We start from the raw sequence: 9817 nt of genomic DNA on the forward strand, positions 1-9817 counted from the left end.
ACAATGACAGGAAGTCTACGACTGGAGGTTGTCAATTTTTAGGAGGAAGATTAGTATCGTGGCAGTGCAAGAAGCAGACATGTGTTGCTCAGTCTTCATGTGATGAAGAGTATATGGCTGCGGGTAGCTGTTGTTCCCAGGTATTATGGATTCAGCAACAACTTCGTGATTACGATATGGATTTTCTTGATACTCCTATTAGAATAGACAATAAGTCAGCTATAGATATTACTAATAACCCTGTCATGCATAAGGTCAGCAAGCATATTGATATTAGACATCATTTCTTGCGTGATTGTGCCCAAAAGAAGCTAATTCATTTGGAAAAAGTTATAACTGATGATAATTTAGCTGATCTGTATAACAAAGCATTTGATAAGATTGGGTTTGAGAAGTTAATTCTTCTCAATGGGTTGAAGAATGCTGATTCATATTAAATCTCTCAAAGAACTGATTTTGTAATTTTGTGTCTGTAAATAGCTAGAGTCATAAAAATACAAAAAGAGTTCTTAGTGTCATATAAAAATCATAAAAATGTGAAAAATTAGAAAATCAAAAGAAATATGATAGAGATTTAAGTTGATGCTGTCAGATGATTAGACGTGAGGATACTTAGCTTTTAAGTCTGCTTAATCGTAATATAACTGCTTTGTTCAGTGATTACAATTTGGGATATATTGGTAGACACAAAGTAGCAAGGTTTTCTTAATCTGAATTTAATTTATACAATGTTCTTGTGGGAAACATATTCAGATATATGGCTGAGAGTGCTTGCTTTTCAATAATGAATTGATCCAGTCCTTAAATTTTGTGAAAGATCTAGCATTACTATAGGATTTGTTCAATGTATAGGCAAAAACCTCTACAAATCATGAGCATGAAAGTTAAATGTGATATTGTTTATGCAAATGAAATGAATGTTAATTAAGGGGCTAATGTGGTCTTTGAGATTCGGACAAGTATGTCCTCGAGGTGTCTTTGTATACCTAACCTACCTAAAGCTTCCAACTTGGGATAGGTTTTCAGAAAGTTCGCTACATGGGTCTCATAGAAAATCACGGGTTCCTTATAAATAATGAAATGCAAAAGCAAATAATGTTAAATCATAAAGTAATTAAATTTAGTAATCTAAAAAGTGTCTCATGGTTTGTTTAAAGATGTTTTTGAATATATATTGAATAAGTGTTATCTTAGTGCTTGTATCGATTACAGAGGTATATCTGAATGTGGGTCACATAAGTTCGCAAACTATTCAGTGGCATATTAGGCTACTCGGGTTACATGGTGACTGTCCTTGGCCAGGGTATGTTGAAAATGTCACAACTCAAAGGAAACTGAAAATACCGAGTGTTTAAGAGGATAAATATACCGGTAATCGTTGTAACACCCCGCTAAAGCGGAATATACGGGATGCACCGATAAGCACAATTGCACACAGTACAAGTTCCAACACAGCCATTACTATATTTAAAGAACAGAAGTACGATTGTTATTACAGAACATAAATGAACTTAGAATAGTCAATATCTGGAAGACAGAACAATTGTCTTTTAAGAACAGAACTTGAACTGATGTAGCAAGGAAGATCTTCATAGCTCTTGAACTTGTACGCTCGAACAATCGCCAAAAGTATGAGCTTAGAAAGGAAGACTCCTATGCTAAAGAACTATGAACCTAGCCTGAAAAGCATGTAAGTTCAAAAGGTCAACTACAAAAGTAGTTGGTGAGATTCACATATTGTACTTTTAGTTTACATATATGTATATATGTATAGTAAGAACACGATCATAAGTTTTGTACGTCGAACCAATGTACTTTGTAATAATAAGGACTAGATCAAGATCTGCACTTTGAACATAAGTACTTTATGATAGTAAGAACTAGGTCAAGAACCGGACTTTGAACACAAGCACTTTACAATAGTATGAACAGAACAAGAACATATAATAAACTTTAGTTATAAGTTGTCACTGCTAAACCGATTGGCCAGAACTGAACCTTAATGTAATAGTATGCTCGTATAACTCAAGTACGTCAAGTAAGATCTATGTCAGAACAATGACATGAACAAGAACAAGTAATATGCATCCTCCTGAACTGTGGAGAATGAGGGTGAGCCTACCCTAAACAGCGCTGTCCATAATTACCTACGGTTCATTCACTGAACTGTGGGACATGAATTGATAGCAGTGAACAAATACTGAACAAGAACTAATATGAACTGGTACATTCATTCCCTGAACCATGGGACATGAATTAATATAGATGAACAAGAACTGAACAAGTACATGTACGAACTAGAACATAATAGAGATCAAGTACAGTATTATAGATGTATTCAAAATCTTGCCCATTCAAGTCTTAAATACCATTTCAAACAGTTTAAGAATCATATCATAAGTAGTCTAAGATCAAGCTCATAATATAGTACGTAAAATAGTTCAAGAACATATGTACTAGTACAAAATAGTTTTCATGCTTTTCAGTCCCCGATAAAGAACTTTGAACAAATGTACGAAAGGGGGATTAGTGAACTCACAGTGATCTGGTATAAGCATAGAGAACTAGTACAGAGAACAAGTACAGAGATAGATAGTTATATCTATCACAATCCAAGCACGTCTTGATGAATGCCTAAGTACATATCATAGATCATAAATAAGTACGTATATTAGTTCATGTGATTATTCAATCACTGAAATGTCCTTGATGAACTAATGATTTGGTCCTTTGAAGATCTTTGAACGTTTTGACTCAAAAGAGTTTTAAATGAACTTTAAGTACATGAACTGGACTCGAACTAAACGTCTTTGATCTCACACATAAGTATTTATTGTGTTGATGAGTTGAACATGTCTTTATTAATGAACTTTAGCCTCTAGAACTTGATTTAGTTGTTCATAGAACTCGTACTTTGATAATCAAGATAGTCTTAAATGTACTTAATTAGGGTTTGCACTTTGTACGTTGTCTTAGATCAAACCTTGATCTATCTTAAATGTTAATGATCAGCCTTTGACGTGTTTAATCAAGTGATAATGTTGTTAAGAACTTGTTTTGGTGTTAATGGATCAAGTGTGGTATGATATAGAACAAGTACGTGTTGTTATAGAAGTAAACAAAGTCGTCTAGGGTTTTGGATGTCAAAGTCATCCCACTGGCTAGCCAAGATCGTCCCACTGGCTAGCCAAGACCGTCCTGATTGCACTTCCAGATCGTCCTAGGTTCTCATAGGGTCAAGATCGTCTTAGTTCTTAAGCACAAGATCGTCTTCAATGTTGCAAAACTAAGGTCTTTTCATAGGTATATATTCAAGATCGTTTTGAGGAAACATGAACTCAAGATCATCTTGATGGGTAAGGCTCAAGATCGTTTTGGCCACCACGGATGAAGATCGTCCCATACTAAGGGCAAGAACAAGGCACAAGTTCGATTCAAGAACAAGTGTTTGAGCTAAACCAATCCAAAGGATCGGTTACCCATTAAACGTACCAACAACACCACACACCACACGAGATCGAACAAGCATGAACTATGAACCAAGGAGGTTGGCCAGGATGATCCTGGGCTCAAGATCGTCCCACCAAGATTGTCTTAGGTGCCAAACACGGCTGAAACAAGAACAAGGTCATTGCACAAAGATCTAGCTCGAATCCAGGGCAAGTTAGAACATGAAACTTGTACATATATGCACATAAACACTAACCATTAACACTTTTGACGATTTCAAGACCATCTATAACATGAATAAGGTGTAGCACATCAAGAACAAGTTTCCTTTCATTTTCACAAATGGGTTTTGTAAATTAAAGCATGTTATGACCCAAATTTATTCACATAAATGATATTAGACACATTTAGACATAAACCCATCAATCATTAACACGATTTCATATCAAAATTGGACCAAATCATCAAGAACATAAAGTATAAAAAGTTCACTTTTAATTTGATCAAAAACTCATAATTTGTTGTTGTTACCTGAGATTTGATTCCAGAAAGAAGTTTTGATTATCACAAGGATGCTAAAAGTACAAGTGATTTTGATTTAACAATCCAAAATCAAAGGATGAATTTTGTGTGTGAAAATGTGGCTGCACTATGTGTTTTAGTGTGAGAAAGTAGAGAAAAGAAGAGAATGAATAGTGTTGTGACTTCTCTCTCTAGGTTTCCATCTTTTTTTCTATATATACGTTTCCATATTTAATGAACCCAATAAATGCAAGGACAATTTGCGAACATTTTGAACTAGAACTTTAATGAACATGAACGTTTATGAACCGAATTTTAATATTTCATTGTACATAATTATGAACTCGTCATATCAATCAAGATTTAAGATCAAATTGACCTCATATAAGCACATAATTGAGGTCTAAAGCACGTCAAGAACTTAATCAAATTGAACTGTCTGGCCGTTCAAGTGGCGAAAGTACGTTTCAAGAACTTAATTAGAACATTTCTAAGACGGTTGTTACAATCGTGATTGGGACACTGTTTATAACTAATAATAAGAGAATTATTTCTCACTTGCGTCTATGTAAATGCTAACCTGATCTAATTCGCAGAAACTGAAAATTTCTTGTAAATAAATAAAGTAGTTTAGTTGTTATCTTGTTTATTTTTATTTTGAATCATAAGTGTGAGTTTGTGTGTCAAACTAGTTCTTATTGTACGAGAGATTTGATAAGCATCTGATAATTCCGTAGAAAACTATGATTCTTAGTAAATTGTATGAATCTTGTTGCTTATGGTATTTATGTTTGAAGTATGGATTTTCTAATTATAACAACCCTCAAATAAGATACAATGCTACTACCATTAGCTTAATCTAGTCGAGCTAAGGTATATGTAATGAGTGAATTTCATATTTATTAAACTTTACAAATATCAAATATACCCATTCAACATTAGAAATATCAAATTTATCCAACCTAAATATTAAAATATCAAATTTCCCCAAATCACTAATTTAATTAGATTTAAATATAAAAAATCCATAATATTTATCTTTTAATCACGAAATTACTACAATTTCTTCTTAAAAGCCAAGCGATCTGCTTATTTTGTTAAAAGCCAAGCGATCTGCTTATTTTGATAGAAAAGAAACACTCAACATAATAAATCTGCAACTTCTTTATTTTCAATGGCACCATGTATATATACAAAGAATTCTAAAATCCATAATTATGGAAATGCCAAATACGAGAACATACTTGGTTTATGTGATTGAAAAAAAAGCTCTTTGTTGGCCTAATCATGAAATCTACACGACTGTACCCAAACTTTTATAAACTACTAAATTAATTATCTTGTACGTCTTTAACAAATATGTTTGTGACAACATATTATAGATCAGTGGTCGACAATGTAATGGTAAATTCAGAACTTATCAATTATTCTAATGAAAATAATAACAAAAAAAAAAAATTAACTAAACTATAGAGATAAGTATTAACATAATTGTGAATATAATTGGTGATTTGATCAGGTAAGCTACTAGAATGAAAATAAACAGGAACTTTTAACACTTTTGAGAGAGTTTTGTAGTAATTTTATGGTTTGGAGATAATTATTATTGATTTTTTAGTTTTAGTTGTAATTAAATTTATGATTTGGGGAAATTTGATATTTTAGTAATTAGATTGGATAAATTTGATATATTTAAAATGAGATGGGTATATTTGATATTTGTAGAGTTTAATAAAGGGAAATATGAAATTCACTCTATGTAATATATGCTTTCAAATTGAATAAAAGTTTACTGGTTATATTATATCTTGTCAAAAATAATTGCAATGCATATACTATATAGTGTATATTACAATGTGACATTTTAAAATTTAGCTACTTGTAATTTTATTTCTAAAATAAACTCGATTAGCATGCTACATGATTATAATTTATATGTTGGAAATATCAAATTAATAAACTTTTAATATAAATTAAAACACACTAGAAATTAATTAAGCTTGACAAAGGTTGACATGAGTAGGTGGACAAAAGCACCCTTCTTTTATTCTTTGAAAATATTGGCTGTGAAAAAGATTTGAATCACAAGCTGCTTGGTCACTTGCTTATCTTCACTCTAGCATAGCTATGCTTGTTATCTTCTAAACCTACATCTAGACTGCCATTCTTCTTCACCAAAAATTGAACACGTTGACACATATCACCATCCTCAAGTGTAACTTAACAGAAAGTATCACATCCCTTTTCCTTCTTGACTAAGTCTCCAACACATCACCCTCACCTTCTTGGCACCCTATAAATAAGCTCTCCATCTCTTCATTTCAACTCACCCTCAAATCTTTCTCATCTTCCAGTTCTAAAAGCATGTTTCTAAGGAATCAATATTAAGTTTCTAAGGAGGAATTGCTGGAAATATAGTAGAGTTAACAAGCTGAAGGGTCGACATTTTGTTCAAAATCATTTCGGGGTTCATTTTGTTCAAAATCATTCGGGTTTATTTCGAGGTCTATTCGGGTTTATTCTGGGTTGTTTCAAGGTTTCTTTGTGTTCGTTTCAAGTTTTGTTAAAAAATTGTAATCATCCGTTGGAGGTATATCTCATCGACCCATTTGATTTACTATCTTATATTTTGTCTAGTTGCCATGTTTAGGATAAATATAGAAACACATACAAGCTGCTATCTTAGACATGCTCCTCGAGAAGTATATGTGATCAAATTTATATAATTGCCATGAGTAGTTATTTGTCAAAATCATGCTTAAAAGAAGAAATTGTGAAGTTAACAAATACTTGTTTTTGCTCTCTGCGTAAACATGGAGTTTAGGAGAATGGAAATCTGGGTTTTTGAAGCATGTTCATAAAAGTACATTTATTCAAATTGAATACCATAAAGCTTTCTATAAATTTATTACTAATATATTAGACTACATATGGCCTCTTTTTAGTTTTTAAAAGATCTTACAAGTTGATAAAATATATATATTTTTTATGGACAATATTAATATTTATGTTTAAAATTTACGTATAATACAAATTTTTACAGAAATGAATTTTGCAAATCTCAATTTGATCAAACCCATATTTAAAAGCTACACAATTTTATAAAAGTGGTGTGTGCTCAGTCATGCTTCTAAACGTAGGTTTGTATATTTGACTTATAGAATGGATGAAATTTATATAAAATAAAGATACTAGCATGTTAGAAATAATCTTAATAAAATTCTATTGTATACTGCCACACGTTTGAAAGTCATGTTGTGTCATAATTAATAAAAGCAGCATGACAAATTTATCATATTGTACTATTAAATTGTAAATCATTTTTACTTGATTTAGGATGCGCTAGAAACACTTTACAAGGCTAACTTTTGGTCGTTATTATACTCCTTGGGGATAAGGTGAGTTCATGGATTCCTTTTAAACTATTTTTGGGATGAGAATACATTGCTCAAAAGTACTTTAATAGTTATGTATGGCTATGTAACAATCACTCATGAAATCCCCTTGGTAACTTGATGCCGTGAAACCATCGTGCGAATATTATGGATAGTACTATCGGGGTTGACACCCCTGCCCGGGCTAGTCATGCTAGTTGGGGAAACGGGCATATAATATTTGAACTAGTGTTGGAGTGAAACACTACTTAAGGGGTAACAATATGTTAAGGCATCGGCACTCAAGGCATAGTATGCAAAACTATTGTTCTATTATCTATTATATATTTTTACTAAAAATTTTGTATATAGTAAACCTATGAACTCACCAACATTATTGTTGACGTATTTTAGCGTGTATTCTCAGGAAACTAAGGTACATCAACAATAGCATACTCTAAGGGTCACATTCGCACATATGGAGATTTTCATGTATCATATTTACTTTGCTTAGGGAATCTTTTGCAATAATTGTGAACTCATTGTAATAACTTTGTATTGAATAACAGAAGTTTTTATAAATAAAAACGTCCTATTTAGAGGTCATTTGTTATAAATTGTTATTATGATCTCAAGAAGTCGCACCACGAGATTGGGGTGTGACATTAATTAATACATAAGTTGTCTAATTTAGAAAATGAAATGATTTTGAAAATTGAAAAGTCAAAATATTTTTGAATGTGTTTCAAGTAAATTTTTGAAATTTTAGTTGTTGTTTGGTTGATAAGTATGTTTGACAAAGATTGGACTTCCCTTAGATCTTGTAATGATTACAAGGTTAAGATTTTGATTGTTTTGCATATTTATGATATTTTCTTGATTTTGATGCATTGATGAAGTTTTTTAAGTGTGCAGGTTACAGATAACAAATTCTTTTTACATGTAAATGACATCAAAATTTAAGATCGTGATTGAAGACGAAATTGTTCCTTTTTGCTTTTTGATTTGCATTGCAGCGGACAATAATCTATGCACGAAATGTGCTACAAGGATAGATAGCCTTGTATTTAATAACCTAAGACTTAGTGTGATAGGTTATATTTGTTATCAATATCACAAACTAAGATGTAATGTGATAGGTTGTTGATATGATAATTTGATATATTTGTAATGCATTATCATTAAATATGTTTTGATGTAAGTTTGCATTTGTTGAGTTAAACATCAATGAAGAAATTATCGATTTTATGTCAAGATAATAATGTAAGATTCATTTGATACATTATTTTGATGACAAGTTAGTACGGATGATTTACGATTGCATATTCGAGCAGATACAAGTTTTTAGTAACGAGTATCTACATGTTTATGTTTGCTGGAATTTTTGTAAATTTTCTATGATAGTTTTCTGGAAAATTTGACAAAATTTGGCTAAGGAATGCAATTCGTGTGAATTAAAAACTGAAAATTTGAAGTCCTTCGTGATGACGTCAGCAAGCTCACGCTGACGTCATCACGCAGCCCACGAACTAAGTGTTCGGCCCGGCCCACGAAGCTCCGAATATAAATATGGGTTTAACCTTTTGATTATTTACTTTAATCCGAAAATTAACCCTAATTAATCACCACACGAACTCGCCTCCTTCGTGCCACTATTCATCCGTTCCTAAATTCGATCGATTTCATCCTTCTTTTGTGATTTTCATCCAGATTTGTTGGTATAATTCCAATCTAGGATGATTAATTGATGTTTTAACTATCAAAATCGTTGATTACAAGTCGTTATAATGCCCAGTTTTTGAATCTTCTTTGTGTGAACAGTAACTAGGACGAACCATGAATTAGATCTTCAATTTTTGATGATTCGGACTTAAATTGGACTTAAAATTGGATTAATTGATTTTTGTACACCTTAAATCTAACATAAGTTCGTATTAATATGACTAAAATCAAGATTAATTGAAGAATTTGTGTTTCGGTCACTATTCAAACGAAGAACACGCTCCACACGAATTGGCTCGTGTTCATCGAATTCGTTTCGATATTTGATTTCTGGGCATGTAATTCATAAAACAAGTTCAAGATTCATGCTAAACAAGTTGTTTAACTCGATTGAACATGAATATGAAGATGTTTTGTTGATGATTTCTGGGTACACGAGGTGGATCTCGTGCTGACGTCATCACGAAGAGGTTTCAACCTCGTGCTGACGTCGCCACGAACCAAGTCGTGACACTTAGAAAATTGTGTAATTTTTATTTTTCTAACCTTATTTTCTTGTCGTTTTTGTCTGTTTTTGTGCAGGTATAGCAGGACAAGGTGCTAATGCTCGAGTGTTCGTCAAGGAGCACAATGCTGCGATCGATCTCAGCATTACTCAGTCGGGATGCACACCAGAGTTTCACGGTGTCCTTCAGTATCTCGCACGTTCTCGCATTCGATTTGCTTTGACCGAGAACCCTCCGTTGGTG

The 9817-nt window shown here is 32.4% G+C and overlaps 1 long non-coding RNA gene across 1 annotated transcript; it reads left to right on the plus strand.

Moving 5' to 3' along the window:
* Window positions 1-6322: 6322 nt before the first annotated feature.
* Window positions 6323-7792, plus strand: LOC122606547. The gene is made up of 3 exons (XR_006324937.1): window positions 6323-6562; window positions 7309-7370; window positions 7774-7792. It is a non-coding gene; the product is annotated as an uncharacterized LOC122606547 (long non-coding RNA).
* Window positions 7793-9817: the final 2025 nt, after the last annotated feature.

This window comes from Erigeron canadensis, chromosome 7 (genome assembly GCF_010389155.1).
Source record: "Erigeron canadensis isolate Cc75 chromosome 7, C_canadensis_v1, whole genome shotgun sequence".
Taxonomy (NCBI): domain Eukaryota; kingdom Viridiplantae; phylum Streptophyta; class Magnoliopsida; order Asterales; family Asteraceae; genus Erigeron; species Erigeron canadensis.